At 44.2% G+C, this 16,854-nt stretch overlaps 1 protein-coding gene across 1 annotated transcript in view; it reads right to left on the bottom strand.

Annotated features, from left to right (window-relative positions):
* The window catches only part of LOC139581764 (probable E3 ubiquitin-protein ligase MID2), a 348,833-nt gene extending 342,825 nt beyond the window's left edge, over positions 1-6,008 (bottom strand). The window contains exon 1 of the mRNA XM_071411908.1: positions 5,473-6,008. The gene's annotated coding sequence lies outside the window, so the exon portion shown is untranslated. The remainder of the gene's footprint in view (positions 1-5,472) is intronic.
* Positions 6,009-16,854: the final 10,846 nt, after the last annotated feature.

Consider the following 16,854-nt stretch of genomic DNA (forward strand, 5'->3'; position numbering starts at 1 on the left):
TCTCTCTCTAATTCTCTCTTTCTTTCTCTCTCTCTCTGAGGACCTGAGCCCTAGGACCATGCCTCAGGACGACCTGGCATGATGACTCCTTGCTGTCCCCAGTCCACCTGGCCGTGCTGCTGCTCCAGTTTCAACTGTTCTGCCTGTGGCTATGGAACCGTGACCTGTTCACCAGACCTGCTGTTTTCAACTCTCTAGAGACAGCAGAAGCGGTAGAGATACTCTTAATGATCGGCTATGAAAAACCAACTGACATTTACTCCTGAGGTGCTGACTTGCTGCACCCTCGACAACTACTGTGATTATTATTATTCGACCATGCTGGTCATTTATGAACATCTTGGCCATGTTCTGTTATAATCTCCACCCGGCACAGCCAGAAGAGGACTGGTCACCCCTCATAGCCTGGTTCCTCTCTAGGTTTCTTCCTAGGTTTTGGCCTTTCTAGGGAGTTTTTCCTAGCCACCGTGCTTCTACACCTGCATTGCTTGCTGTTTGGGGTTTTAGGCTGGGTTTCTGTACAGCACTTTGAGATATCAGCTGATGTACGAAGGGCTATATAAATACATTTGATTTACCAAGAACAGAGTGGGCACATTTTGCTATACAATGCAACAACTTGTGACAGAACCATCAGTAGAGTTGAAAATGCGATGGAAACCCATTTAACTTGTATTTTTTCATTCGATACATGGGAATTTAACGTCAAAAGTAATTTATGTGCACTACGTCATCACGCACAGCCTTTTAACCGCAAAAAAAGTTTGTTTGCTGGAAACATTTCCGGTGGGAAAAGATGCATATTGTTTTATGCAGATTTTTTTTATTCGCATGAAAATCTGTCGCAAATTGGATGGAAACCTTCCTAATGTCTTGGGAGTGTGCATATTTTGGAATGCTGTTCCTTTCATTCAAGTTTTTCTCAAAATGCCATCATCTAATTTCCCCATCAATCTCGGTATGCCTACCCACAGCCTACAAGTCAATGTCGCTGGTGTGTCCACAGTCCTATGTATTCACGTGGACCTCCACTCGTGTGTAAAAAAAAAGGTGACGTTTACAGAACACTCACTGCGTGTAAGGCTTTTATGTTCTCCTTTAACTTCAGTCTGTAGTTGAGTAAAAGAGGGTGGCTACCTAATCAACTGAATGTCTTCTGCATTTAACCCCCAACCCCTCTGAATCAGAGAGATGATGGGTGGCTGCCTTAATCGACATACAAGTCTTCGGTGCCCAGAGAGCAGTTGTTGTTGGGGGATAACTGACTTGCTCAAGCTATTTACAACCTATTTATGTTACGTGGTCTGAGCCCCCTATTGGCAGGACGCCTCTGAGCCCCCTATTGGCGGGACGCCTCTGAGCCCCCTATTGGCAGGACGCCTCGGTGTGGGGGTTGTGAGGTCTCTGACTGACCCACTATCACAATGAATCATAACATATTATTTATAGCATTGGTACCACAGATCAAGAAATAAACTCCACAATGCTTTGAATTGTCTGTCTGTCTGTCTGTCTGTCTGTCTGTGTGTTCCACTTGAACGGCATAAATGAACCTGGGGTATGCTCCGCTGCTCATCAATCAGCCTGCATAGTTATACTGCATTCTCACTCAGCAACACATTGAGCCCAGCTTGAGATGAGAACCCGCTAAACTGAATATTAGACCCCTGATGAATAGCAAATTACATTATAATGGCTTCCAACTTGCATTGGCCGCTTCCCAAATCGCACCCTATCCCTTATAGGGCTCTGGTCGAATGTAGTGCACTATATAGGGAGGAGGGTGGCATTTGAGACACAATAATGATTTCCTTACAGATTCTTGGCATTGTTGGTTATTGTAGATGTGACGTACAGACACATCTCACCTACCTAGCACTCACTGCAGGTGTGTCCTTCCCTGCAGCTACTCCATCCCCACTACCTGTGCCACTTATAATAACCCTGAGAGGAGAATAGTAGACGGTAGAAACCACACAAACACAGTCTTTCTGGAAATACAGTTAACACAGCAGGTGAGGTTACCAGTATCAAACAGAAGTGTATTTTTCTAATTGAAATGTATTTTAGAGGACACGAAGAGGAGAGAATGGAGAGAAATTGATTGGACAACGTCCTGGAGGACACTGTCCTGGAGTACACCGCACCGTCCTGGAGGACACCACACCGTCCTGGAGGACACCACACCGTCCTGGAGGACACCACACCGTCCTGGAGGACACTGTCCTGGAAAACACCACACCGTCCTGGAGGACACCACACCGTCCTGGAGGACACCGTCCTGGAGGATACCGCACCGTCCTGGAGGACACCGCACCGTCCTGGAGGACACCGCACCGTCCTGGAGGATACCGCACCGTCCTGGAGGACACCGCACCGTCCTGGAGGACACCACACCGTCCTGGAGGACACCACACCGTCCTGGAGGACACCGCACCGTCCTGGAAGACACCGCACCGTCCTGGAGGATACCGCACCGTCCTGGAGGACACCGCACCGTCCTGGAGGACACCGTCCTGGAGGACACCACACCGTCCTGGAGGACACCACACCGTCCTGGAGGACACCACACCGTCCTGGAGGACACCACACCGTCCTGGAGGACACCACACCGTCCTGGAGGACACTGTCCTGGAGGATACCGTAGTCAACCTGAGGCCAGCACATATCCTGTAGTCTACAACATATGCAACAGATATACAGTGGGGCCAAAAAGTATTTAGTCAGCCACCAATTGTGCAAGTTCTCCCACTTAAAAAGATGAGAGAGGCCTGTAATTTTCATCATAGGTACACTTCAACTATGACAGACAAAATGAGAAAAAGAAATCACGATCACGGCCGGACGTGATGCAGCCGTGGAGGTAATTGATACATGACTGTGTCAGCTGTATTCACCCAGCTCACGGCGATGCATTCACCCAGCTAACGGCGATGTATTCACCCAGCTCACGGCGATGTATTCACCCAGCGAACGGCGATGTATTCACCCAGCTAACGGCGATGTATTCACCCAGCTAACGGCGATGTATTCACCCAGCTCACGGCGATGTATTCACCCAGCTCACGGCGATGTATTCACCCAGCTAACGGCGATGTATTCACCCAGCTAACGGCGATGTATTCACCCAGCTAACGGCGATGTATTCACCCAGCTCACGGCGATGTATTCACCCAGCTCACAGCGATGTATTCACCCAGCTAACGGCGATGTATTCACCCAGCTCACGGCGATGTATTCACCCAGCTCACGGCGATGTATTCACCCAGCTAACGGCGATGTATTCACCCAGCTCACGGCGATGTATTCCCCCAGCTAACGGTGATGTCTACTGTCTAGCTCCATAGTGTACTCCCAGAGAGAGCGGTCTCATTAACCACTGATGCCCCATGAACACATCACTAGTGGAGGACGGCAAGTCGGCAACAATTAGACTTCCTATTCCCTATGTAGTGCACTACTTTTTACCAAAGCCATATGGCACCCTATTCCCTATGTAGTGCACTACATTTGACCAGGGCCCACTGAGGTAAACAGCATCTGATCTGTTATGGTGTTTCAGCGTTGCATGTCAATGTGTTGATGCTGGAAAACTTAATAATAAGTTTCCTGTCAGAAATGACGTTTTAACTACACCAATAAGCATATGGTTCGAGGGGGGGGGGGTTCGTTTTGGGAGTTGAGAATCACAAACTGTTATATGAGATGACTTGTAATGCAAGAGGGGTGGTTCCAGACAGAACAGGAGGAGGGGTGGTTCCAGACAGAACAGGAAGAGGGATGGTTCCAGACAGAACAGGAAGAGGGATGGTTCCAGACAGAACAGGAGGAGGGGTGGTTCCAGACAGAACAGGAAGAGGGATGGTTCCAGACAGAACAGGAAGAGGGGTGGTTCCAGACAGAACAGGAGGAGGGGTGGTTCCAGACAGAACAGGAAGAGGGATGGTTCCAGACAGAACAGGAAGAGGGGTGGTTCCAGACAGAACAGGAAGAGGGATGGTTACAGACAGAACAGGAAGAGGGGTGGTTCCAGACAGAACAGGAAGAGGGATGGTTCCAGACAGAACAGGAAGAGGGGTGGTTCCAGACAGAACAGGGATGGTTCCAGACAGAACAGGAAGAGGGGTGGTTCCAGACAGAACAGGAAGAGGGGTGGTTCCAGACAGAACAGGGATGGTTCCAGACAGAACAGGAAGAGGGGTGGTTCCAGACAGAACAGGAAGAGGGGTGGTTCCAGACAGAACAGGAGGAGGGGTGGTTCCAGACAGAACAGGTTAGTACGGAGGTCAGCCTTAGTTAGAGCAGCACCAGTCCAGAAACCAGCGCCAGTCCAGAAACCAGCGCCAGTCCAGAAACCAGCACCAGTCCAGCAACCAGCGCCAGTCCAGCAACCAGCGCCAGTCCAGCAACCAGCGCCAGTCCAGGAACCAGCGCCAGTCCAGAAACGAACACCAGTCCAGAAACGAACACCAGTCCAGAAACCAGCACCAGTCCAGAAACCAACACCAGTCCAGAAACCAGCACCAGTCCAGCAACTAACACCAGTCCAGAAACCAGCGCCAGTCCAGAAACCAGCACCAGTCCAGCAACCAGCACGAATCTAGCAACGAGCACCAGTCCAGAAACCAACACCAGTCCAGAAACCAACACCAGTCCAGCAACCAACACCAGTCCAGCAACCAACACCAGTCCAGGAACCAGCGCCAGTCCAGAAACAAACACCAGTCCATAAACCAAAGCCAGTCCAGGAACCAGCGCCAGTCCAGGAACCAGCGCCAGTCCAGGAGCCAGAGCCAGTCCAGCAACGAGCACTAGTCCAGGCAGTTACCAACCAAGACGTTTGGACAACCAGACACAAAGCAGGAGTTCAAGTCCCCTTGTCCTACCTACCGTACCACAGAGGTTACAACGCATGAATGTGACGTTGCATAACACACCGCCGATCTCACCAAATTGGTATAGAATATCAAATCCTAAATATATAATAAAATATATAGGCTAGCCATAGTAGACTAATCCATAAACCATAACCGATACAATGAACGTATAGAGGTCCTACGACTACTACTATTCGGAAGTAACCTCCTCACTATGAATAATCATGTATATGATTTAACGGTGTAATGCTTACGCACCATGTTGGGAGATTTGAAGGCTTCTTTGGCTCCATGGTGTGATGTTTATACTGGAGTGGTCGGACGCACACACATGAACTATGGGTAGGTTAGAGTCTGCGTAATAACGCATTCACTAATGTAGGCTATTATATTTTTTGTTCACACATTGTTTTAAAACACAGCATGATTTAAATTGTAATCGGTTTCGGATATGGTCATTTTGAATCCATGATTTACGCGTGAGTATTCGTCCATCTCCACGCGGTCTCTTAACATCATAAACGGTTAGAGCACATAGGCTACTCAACATAATAGCGATATCGACTGTAAATACAAAAAAAGTAACCCAACCTACCTCGGCTCTTGCAGACAGTGACAGCCCGCGGTCGGATGACTTGTCTTGTTGTGGTGGCAACAGTAACGGACACAGGTGTCGCTGATCTCTCAGAAGTTTTCACCAGACTAGATGCCAGAAAGTGCGCGCTCAATCTATGACGACGCTTTAAAATTAAAAATAGTACATTGTTCTATTTTCTATAGGCTAACGCTTGTTTAGCATTTACCATGAATGGATGTTCAAGTACACTAACTAGGCTTACTAACTAACCTACTGGTGATTGTGCTCGGACTCACTGCCGTCTCAAAACTAAAGCGCTTCTCAGAGGACACGTGATTAACCCACCGGGAGTAGTTCTCATCGCGGCAGCTGGGATCAATTACACCTTCCCTCTGGCTTGGTGGAACATTCCCCTCCCTGCAAACATCTCTACCCATCAGCATCTCTACCCGTCATCTATACGGTTCTAATATAGCCCAATACGCGCTGGTTCTTTCGCAGACGAACAGTGCTGTGAAAGTCATTAGCGTGCCTGCACAGTACAGGGCTTGTCTTTGTCAAACCATAATCACTGAGGAGTTACCGCTTCACTCAGCTCCCACATAGCAGAATGCATTCGCCCTTAGATGGTGTGTGTGTGTGTGTGTGAGAGAGAGAGAGAGAGAGAGAGAGAGAGAGAGAGAGAGAGAGAGAGAGAGAGAGAAATGCAAAGTAATGTTGATAATATTTCCCATTTAGCTTAGTTTTGTTTTGTCTTTCGTACCAGGTCATGTGTCTTCTCAGTCATGTTGACACTGGTCTACTACTGTTGCTTTAATGTATTGTTGTTCTGATTAATATTGTTGTTGTAGCTGTTATTAATGGTAATCCCATGTCCACTACTACTATTATTATTACTGTTAGTCCCACCATTTATTTATATATAAATATATATATATTTTGTGTATATATATACATATATATTTTATTTAAATTTTTCGATATGTATACTTTGACAATGTAAGTAATAATAACTTGCCATGTCAATAAAGTCAATTGAATTGAATTGAATTGAATTGAGAGAGAGAGAGACAGAGAGAGAGAGACAGAGAGAGGGAGACAGAGAGAGACAGATAGAGAGAGCTCCAATTAGTGCTGATTATCAAGTCAGATCGATTGGGGAATCAGTTATGCAGATGCAGTCTTATCAACTTGCGTTTCTAAAATAGTGAAACCTCTTCCAATGTTGGAAAAGGGCCAAGGATAAAAACATCTTGAACATTTCCTTTCAGAAGCATATTCACAAGATGAGTAGCAATGATCTCTTTTGAAGAGTTTGTCTAAACAACAGTTCCATATCAAAATGCTGCTAACAGAAAATGTCAAAAGTAATTGAAGGGTCTGAGGAAATGAATGGTCCAGAGAGAGACAGTTAGAGGACTAGCCATCCTGAGCCAAACCCCATGGAAACAACAGTCTCAGGATGCTAAACCTTTATTTAACGAGGCAAGTCAGTTAGTACGGAGGTCATCCTTAGTTAGAGCAGCGCCAGTCCAGAACCCAGCGCCAGTCCAGAACCCAGCGCCAGTCCAGAAACCAGCGCCAGTCCAGAAACCAACAGAGAGAGACAGTTAGAGCACTAGCCATTCTGAGCCAACCCCATGGAAACAACACAGTCTCAGGATGCTAGATGAATTCAGAATGTCTTTTTCTCTTCAATAAGACGAGTTGTCATGGTTCCGTAGAAAAGACAGTTGGACTGCATCCACAAACTGGCACCATGTGTCTGAAATAGTGCACTACTTTTCCCCAGGGCCCATGGGAAATATAGGGAATAGGGTGCCATATGGGACACAGTATTGGGCAGCTCCATGAGATTGACATGACTGGGCTTTGACCAGACGAAACATTAAAAGGTCATCAGAATTACGACAGAGTATAAAAAGCACAGATCCGTTAGTTATGCCTTGACATTTTTCATGGGATATCTTTCACACACACACACAGATCTCAAGGCCTTTCGTTGCTGTGAGGGAGAGGGTTTTGTGTGGCAATGGCATAGTGGACTGCTGATGCTTGCCATTCCCTTTGAACCGAGCATTCGATCAGTATTGATTATGGATTACGTTGTGGTGTATGTGTGTACCTGCGCCTGTGAATTTGTATATTTTGCAATGTCCTTCAGAATGACTTTTCCAAGCAGTGAGGATTCGTAGTCTTTTGCTCCATTCAATAAATTCAACCAAAACAACTGTACTGCGCAGTGCATCAACATATTGAACCAAGTCAACTCTTCGTCATCAACACATGCACTTGAATACCATGGCAGTGGTATAGAAAGGAGACCAACTCGTCCCCCGTTATTGTGATTGAAAATAAACAGCCGGTCGATGCTATTGAAAATTAAACAGCCGGTCGATGCTATTGAAAATGAAACAGCCGGTCGATGCTATTGAAAATGAAACAGCCGGTCGATGCTATTGAAAATGAAACAGCCGGTCGATGCTATTGAAAATGAAACAGCCGGTCGATGCTATTGAAAATTAAACAGCCGGTCGATGCTATTGAAAATGAAACAGCCGGTCGATGCTATTGAAAATAAACAGCCGGTCGATGCTATTGAAAATGAAACAGCCGGTCGATGCTATTGAAAATGAAACAGCCGGTCGATGCTATTGAAAATGAAACAGCCGGTCGATGCTATTGAAAATGAAACAGCCGGTCGATGCTATTGAAATGAGGCTGGAGAACAGGAAGCTGATGAGGATGCCAGCTAGCATGTGAGCATGTGAAGTGTGAAATGTGTCTGCTTTGACAGGACACACACACACACACAGACAGAGACACGTGCCCATAGCTCACACCATCACACGCATGTTTATACAGGAAGCTGGGTAATTGTGATCCCGAGGGCTGAGCGGAGCGGAGCGGAGTGAGACTATAGTAGGATTGTGGAGGTGGCGGGAGCGTCTCTCATGCTACCGTGTAAGAAATGCTAAACAGGCAGGTACCCCTCGAGACATAGCCTGCATCCCAAATAGCACCCTATTCCCTATTGGCCCTGATCAAAAGTAATATATAGGGAGAGTAGGGGACGCAAACATAGATAACTCCCTCTGCTCTCTCTGCTCAGCCCATAACAGACCGCCAGACAGAGGACAGGATAGGAGAGGAGAGCCCACGCTGAAATCCCACTGCTGCCATTTGGTGGTTTGATGTGCTCAATGTGGCATTGTTGTTAACTAACAGTCAGGGTGTTTTTTTGTTTTTTTTAATAAAAAATAAATAAAAATTATCCCCTTTTCTCCCCAATTTTCGTGGTATCCAATCGCTAGTAATTACTATCTTGTCTCATCGCTACAACTCCCGTACGGGCTCGGGAGAGACGAAGGTCGAAAGCCATGCGTCCTCCGAAGCACAACCCAACCAAGCCGCACTGCTTCTTAACACAGCGCGCCTTCAACCCGGAAGCCAGCCGCACCAATGTGTCGGAGGAAACACCGTGCACCCGTCCCCCTCGGTTAGCGCGCACTGCGCCCGGCCGCGCTGGAGCGCGATGAGACAAGGATATCCCTACCGGCCAAACCCTCCCTAACCCGGACGACGCTATGCCAATTGTGCGTCGCCCCACGGACCTCCCGGTCGCGGCCGGCTGCGACAGAGCCTGGGCGTGAACCCAGAGACTCTGGTGGCGCAGCTCTAGACCACTGCTCTAGACCACTGCGCCACCCGGGAGGCTAACAGTCCGAGTGTTATCCAGTTCCATGCATTGTCACTGGGAGATATGACAACAGCATGATCTGGTGTTTTGGATGGACAGCACGGTGTTGGTGTTGCTAGGTGATGGTTGTTGTTGCATGTGGAAAGGGGAACTAATTCTGGGTCAAGGGATGCTCATTTTGGATGATTTTTTTTTTTGTGTGTTGTTGACTTTGTGATGTTTGTTGCTGCTCTTTGGAAAGGAAACACATTCTGTTCTGAGACCCCAGTAGTAGAGAAGTGGGTATATCAGGATTCTCCGAAAGCTCGTTTGACTGAGCTGTTGTTCCTAATTAATCACGGAGGACTAAGAACATTGAAGTATTCAAAGTGACCGTTGTCCTTTTGGGATTTGTATGTAGTTTATATTCACTTTTTTTTGTGCTGCCATGCCTTTGCCATAAACAGTATTACAGTGAATGTCAGACTGGGCCTCTGGCCTAACTAAAGCGTTCAACCAGACCGCAGACCCTCCATATCTACTGGAGCCAGCTCTCTTCTACTCATTGTTGGGAGATTGTAATGTTTGAGATAAACAGGAAATCAGGGAATCCTCCAACCGATACAGTAAAACTGTGCATTTTGGTAAAGTTTCCAGAATTTTCCAACCCCAACCTTTCACCTCGGACGAACTATGTATAGACTTTCTCATCTTTTAGATAAGCGCCTGGCTTTATCAAATTAGATTATCTCTAAACGAATCGTTGTAATTTACATAGTGATTAGGGCACTTCAAGTCATTAGTCATTAAGAGAGGGCTAACCGGCCTGAGGCCGGGAATTTTTAGGGCCTTCCTCTGACACCTGTAGAGGTGTAGAGGTCCTGGATGGCAGGAGGCTTTGCCCCAGTGATGTACTGGGCCGTACGCACTACCCTCTGAAGTGCCTTGCGGTCGGAGGCAGAGCAAAGGGCTACTACACTGTAAACCCAGACAGCTAAATACACAGATTTATTTGATTGAGGGAAACACAATGTTGGTGAAGTAGTTGTGCTAAATTGACACTTTTGTGGGATTACAACATTTATTTAATTTGAGCGCACGGAACTTTCATTTTATTACTGACATGAAGAGCATAACATGGTTTAAATTAAGGAGGCCTGTGCAATTGTTTTTGAGTCTAGAAAAATTCCAGTTGATTTGCCTTGGCTGTTGGTGAGTGACTTGAGGACCTGTTTAATCTCATAGAGGACCTGTTTAATCTAATAGAAGACCTGTTTAATCTAATAGAGGACCTGTTTAATCTCATAGAGGACCTGTTTAATCTCATAGTTTAATCTCATAGAGGCCCTGTTTAATCTCATAGAGGACCTGTTTAATCTCATAGTTTAATCTCATCGAGGACCTGTTTAATCTAATAGAAGACCTGTTTAATCTAATAGAGAACCTGGTTAATCTCATAGAGGACCTGTTTAATCTCATAGAGGACCTGTTTAATTTATTATAGGACCTATTTAATCTCATAGAGGACCTGTTTAATCTCATAGAGGACCTGTTAAATCTCATAGAGATCCCGTTTAATCTCATACAGGGCCTGCTTAATCTCATAGAGATCATGTTTAATCTCATCGAGGACCTGTTTAATCTCATAGAGGACCTGTTTAATCTCATAGAGGACCTGTTAAATCTCATAGAGATCCCGTTTAATCTCATACAGGGCCTGCTTAATCTCATAGAGATCCTGTTTAATCTCATAGAGGACCTGTTTATTCTAATAGAGGACCTGGTTAATCTAATAGAGGACCTGTTTAATCTCATAGAGGACCTGTTTAATCTCATAGAGGACCTGTTTAATCTCATAGAGGACCTGTTTAATTTATTATAGGACCTATTTAATCTCATAGAGGACCTGTTTAATCTCATAGAGGACCTGTTAAATCTCATAGAGATCCTGTTTAATCTCATACAGGGCCTGCTTAATCTCATAGAGATCATGTTTAATCTCATCGAGGACCTGTTTAATCTCATAGAGGACCTGTTTAATCTCATAGAGGACCTGTTTAATTTATTATAGGACCTGTTTAATCTAATAGAGGACCTGTTTAATCTCATAGAGGACCTGTTAAATCTCATAGAGATCCCGTTTAATCTCATACAGGGCCTGCTTAATCTCATAGAGATCATGTTTAATCTCATAGAGGACCTGTCTAATCTCATGGAGGACTGTTTAATCTCATGGAGAACCTGTTTAATCTCATAGAGGACCTGTTTAATTTATTATAGGACCTGTTTAATCTAATAGAGGTCCTGTTTAATCTCATAGAGGACCTGTTAAATCTCATAGAGATCCCGTTTAATCTCATACAGGGCCTGCTTAATCTCATAGAGATCATGTTTAATCTCATAGAGGACCTGTCTAATCTCATGGAGGACTGTTTAATCTCATGGAGAACCTGTTTAATCTCATAGAGAACCTGTTTAATCTAATAGAGGACCTGTTTGTTCTCATAGAGGACCTGTTTAATCTCATAGAGGACCTGTTTAATCTCATAGAGGACCTGTTTAATCTCATAGAGGACCTGTTTAATCTCATAGAGGACCTGCTTAATCTCATAGAGATCATGTTTAATCTCATAGAGGACCTGTCTAATCTCATGGAGGACTGTTTAATCTCACGGAGAACCTGTTTAATCTCATAGAGGACCTGTTTAATCTGATAGAGGACCTGTTTGTTCTCATAGAGGACCTGTTTAATCTCATAGAGGACCTGTTTAATCTCATAGAGATCCTGTTTAATCTCATAGAGGACCTGTTTAATCTCATAGAGATCCTGTTTAATCTCATAGAGGACCTGTCTCATCTCATAGAGGACCTGTTTAATCTCATAGAGGACCTGTCTCATCTCATAGAGGACCTGTTTAATCTCATAGAAGAGAGAAAGGACCTGCACTGGACAGTGCAGTTTATGTATGTAACATCTAAAGAAAAATCCTGCTTAACTATAGAATACGTCATAGAGGTTGTCAATTGTTTTAATATATGGTTATTTCTGACTAATAATTGAGGAGGACTACAGATGGGACCCGGTGCCTAATTAAGAGCTCTTGCTGGTGATTCTAGACCTCCTTTTAGAAATAGTTTAGGGGAAGGGGCAAGTTGTTTAAAGGGAGGGCCAAGTTGTTTAAGGGGAGGGTCAAGTTGTTTAAGGGGAGGGTCAAGTTGTTTAGGGGGAGGGTCAAGTTGTTTAGGGCAGGGTCAAGTTGTTTAAGGGGAGGGTCAAGTTGTTTAATGGGAGGGTAAAGTTGTTTAAGGCGAGGGTCAAGTTGTTTAGGGGGAGGGTCAAGTTGTTTAAGGGGAGGGTCAAGTTTTTTTAGGGGGGGGGTCAAGTTGTTTAAGGGGAGGATCAAGTTGTTTAGGGGGAGGGTCAAGTTGTTTAAGGGGAGGGTCAAGTTGTTTAAGGGGAGGGTCAAGTTGTTTAGGGGGAGGGTCAAATTGTTTAGGGGGAGGGTCAAGTTGTTTAGGGGGAGGGTCAAGTTGTTTAGGGGGTGGGTCAAGTTGTTTAGGGGGAGGGTCAAGTTGTTTAAGGGGAGGGTCAAGATGTTTAAGGGGAGGGTCAAGATGTTTCGGGGGAGGGTCAAGTTGTTTCGGGGGAGGCTAAAGTTGCTTAGGGGGATAGTCAAGTTGTTTAGGGGAGGGTCAAGTTTAAATTCCATTCATAGACATTAGCCAGATAGCTAAGGCACTTAAAGGGGAATTTCTTTCTGGCTCATTACTATATTAACAACATCACGTTTATATCATAAACATCACAATTATCCAAAACCACAAGCTAGAATTAGCATATTTTCATTTCACAGGTAGAATCGGGAAGTTTCTACTTCCTGTGTATTCGTCTGCTCATAGTGAACCACAAAGTCCGCCATTCATAGCGAATGCAGATACTGTCCGCTAAGGTAGATGGGGTGTTCCCACAAACTTGAACAATGGCAGTGTGTACTTTGAACGAACAACACACAGCAATCTCAGAACTTTTTTTTATTACTTTGTTTGTTTTTCACTAATGTTTGTTGTTACGCCTGTGTGTGATGTTCTGTGCATTGATGTGCTAATTACAAACAAGCGCATAAATGAGTGTTCGTTCATTGTTCTACCTACCAGAAATTTACCCCGATGCTGCCAGTGGCTTGCGGCTATAAAGAATGATGCTAACGGTGACGAAAGATTGTCAGAAGGATTTTCAGGCTGAACTGATGGGGAAACCATTTCGACAACAGCTGAGAAGTGATGCGATACCATAGATTTTTTTCCTTTCACAACAAAACTGAAGATTCTCGATTGGTGTTAACCTAACGTTAAAGTGACTATGCATATATGATAAACAGAGAGGAGCAGCAGCGTAAAAGAGGGGTTGGGGTGGGGCACACAATGCAAATAGTCCGGGTAACCATTTGGTTACCTGTTCAGGAGTCTTATGGCTTGGGGGTAAAAACTGTTGAGAAGACTTTTGTCCTAGACTTGGCACTCCGGTACCGCTTGCCATGCGGTAGTAGAGAGAACAGTCTATGACTGGGGTGGCTGGGGTCTTTGACAATTTTTAGGGCCTTCCTCTGACACCTGTAGATGCGTAGAGGTCCTGGATGGCAGGAGGCTTTGCCCCAGTGATGTACTGGGCCGTACGCACAACCATCTGAAGTGCCTTGCGGTCGGAGGCAGAGCAATTGCCATACCAGGCAGTGATGCAACCGGTCAGGATACTCTCGATGATGCAGCTGTAGAACCTTCTGAGGATCTCAGGACCCATGCCAAATCTTTTTAGTTTCCTGAGGAGGAGTAGGCTTTGTCGTGCCCTCTTCACGACTGTCTACAAAAAGCCCCTGCAAAGGGCTACTACACTGTAAACCCAGACAGCTAAATACACAGATTTATTTGATTGAGGGAAACACAATGTTGGTGAAGTAGTTGTGCTAAATTGACACTTTTGTGGGATTAACATTTATTTAATTTGAGCGCACAGAACTTTCATTTTATTACTGACATGAATAGCATAACATGGTTTAAATTAAGGAGGCTTGTGATATTGTTTTTTGAGTCTAGAAAAAGTCCAGTTGATTTGCCTTGGCTGTTGGTGAGTGACTTGAGGACCTGTTAAATCTAATAGAGGACCTGTTAAATCTAATATAGGACCTGTTTAATCTAAAGAGGACCTGTTTAATCTAATAGAGGACCTGTTTAATCTCATAGAGGACCTGTCTAATCTCATAGAGGTCCTGTTTAATCTCATAGAAGAGAGAAAGGACCTGCACTGGACAGTGCAGTTTATGTATGTAACAACTAAAGAAAAATCCTGCTTAACTATAGAATACGTCATAGAGGTTGTCAATTGTTTTAATATATGGTTATTTCTGAATCATGGCTTCAAAAACACATCTATTCGCTAGGCTAGATAGCTAGTTAATATTCACCTGCCAGTGCAGCTAAATTGGTTCAGTAATTTATTACTTAAACGTGGCCACTGCGCTGGCTTTATCATTCTTTTCCATGAGGTTTGAAGACAATTATTTTATCCAGTTAGCTAGCTTCTCGAGGTGGTTAGCTAGCTAATGTTAGTGGCGCTGTGGTCTAAGACACTGCATCTCAATGCAAGAGGTGACACTGCAGTACTTTGTTCGAATCCAGGCTGTATCACATTCAGCCATAGGGCGGTGTATAATTGGCCCTGTGTCATCCGGGTTTGTCTGGGGTAGGCTGTCATTGTAAATAAGAATTTGTTCTTAACTGACTTGCCAAGTTAAATAAAAAAAAATCTTAAAAAGATAGCTGGGTAGTAAGACAAAATGAAAGTTTCAGATTTTAATTAGAACAAGCTCATTAGCAAAGTTAGCTAGCTATCTAGCTAGTAACAAAGTGCATGAATTAGTAAAGTGGCTGTGGTTTGTGTGTGTGCTGTCTTAACATATGCATGCATGTTGCAGAGAAAGCCTGTCAATGTTCTGCTTCCATGATACAATGTAGTCAGTGCCATTCTTAGAAATGTGAAATTGTTCTAAATGTTTGGGCATGACAAATGTAAGCTCATTGTTTGATAGTCAATAGGGGTAATTATGACAAGAGTTAACAACTTCTTATGGCTGCAAACCCGTTAACGGGATTGATATGACAACAGCCAGTGAAGGTGCCAAATTCAAACAACAGAAATCTCATAATTAAAATTCCTCAAACATACAAGTATTTCACACCATTTTAAAGATACACTTCTTGTTAATCCCACAACAGTGTCCGATTTCAAAAAGGCTTTTCAGCGAAAGCACCACAAACGATTATGTTAGGTCACCGCAAAATCACAGAAAAACACAGCCATTTTTCCAGCCAAAGACAGGAGTCACAAAAAGCAGAAATAGAGATAAAATTAATCACTAACCTTTGATGATCTTCATCAGATGACACTCATAGGACTTCATGTTACACAATACATATATGTTTTGTTCGATACAGTTCATATTTATATCCAAAAACCTCAGTTTACATTGGCGCCACGTTCAGAAATGCCCTCAAAATATCCGGAGAAATTGCAAAGCCACATCAAATAACAGAAATACTCATCATAAACTTTGATGAAAGATACATGTTTTACATAGAATTAAAGATACACTTGTTCTTAATGCAACCGCTGTGTCAGATTTCAAAAAGCTTTACGGCAAAAGCACAATATTCAATAATCTGAGAACAGTGTTCAGCCACAAAAGGAATCCATACAGTTACCCGCCAAATTGTGGAGTCAACAAAAGTTATAAATAGCATTATAAATCTTCACTTACCTTTGCTGATCTTCGTCGGAATGCACTCCCAGGACTCCCACTTCCACAAGAAATGTTTGTTTTGTTCGGTAATGTCCATCATTTATGTCCAAATAGCTATTTTTGTTAGCGTGTTTGGTTAACAAATCCAAAGTCAGGAAGTGCGTTCACTAAAAGCTGACGAAATGTCAAAAGGTTCCGTAACAGCCAGTAGAAACATGTCAAACGATGTATTTAATCAATCTTTAGGATGTTTTTAACATAAATCTTTAATAAAGTTCCAACCAGAGAATTTCATTGTCTTCAGATGAGCGATGGAACAGAGCTCCCTCTCATGTGAATGCGCATGGTGAAAGCATGGTCAGGTCATGATAGACCAGACTCATTCCCGTCTCCTTCGGCCCCACTTCACAGTAGAAGCATCAGACAACGTTCTACAGACTGTTGACATCTAGTGGAAGCCGTAGGAAGTGCAAACTGACCCATATCCCACTGTGTATTCGATAGGCGATAAGTTGAAAAAACGACCAACCTCAGATTTCCCACTTCCTGTTTGGATTTCTTCTCAGGTTTTTGCCTGCCATATGAGTTCTGTTATACTCACAGACATCATTCAAACAGTTTTAGAAACGTCAGAGTGTTTTCTATCCAAATCTACTAATAATATGCATATATTAGCAACTGCGACTGAGGAGCAGGAAGTTTTTTCTGTGCACCTCTGGGCACCTTTCATCCAAGCTACTCAATACTGCCCCTGTAGCCATAAGAAGTTAAATTGGTTGGTTCTGATTATTGTCAAATTTAAAACCACTCCACTTTTACATTACTTCAACAACATGGCTGGGCCCAGCTACCAAGTGACTAAAGGTAATGCTAGAGAAATGCTCCACTGTAAACAATGATTTTGTGTGTGTATTTAAATTAAAATGT

Source organism: Salvelinus alpinus, chromosome 7, assembly GCF_045679555.1.
Source record: "Salvelinus alpinus chromosome 7, SLU_Salpinus.1, whole genome shotgun sequence".
Classification (NCBI taxonomy): Eukaryota; Metazoa; Chordata; class Actinopteri; order Salmoniformes; family Salmonidae; genus Salvelinus; species Salvelinus alpinus.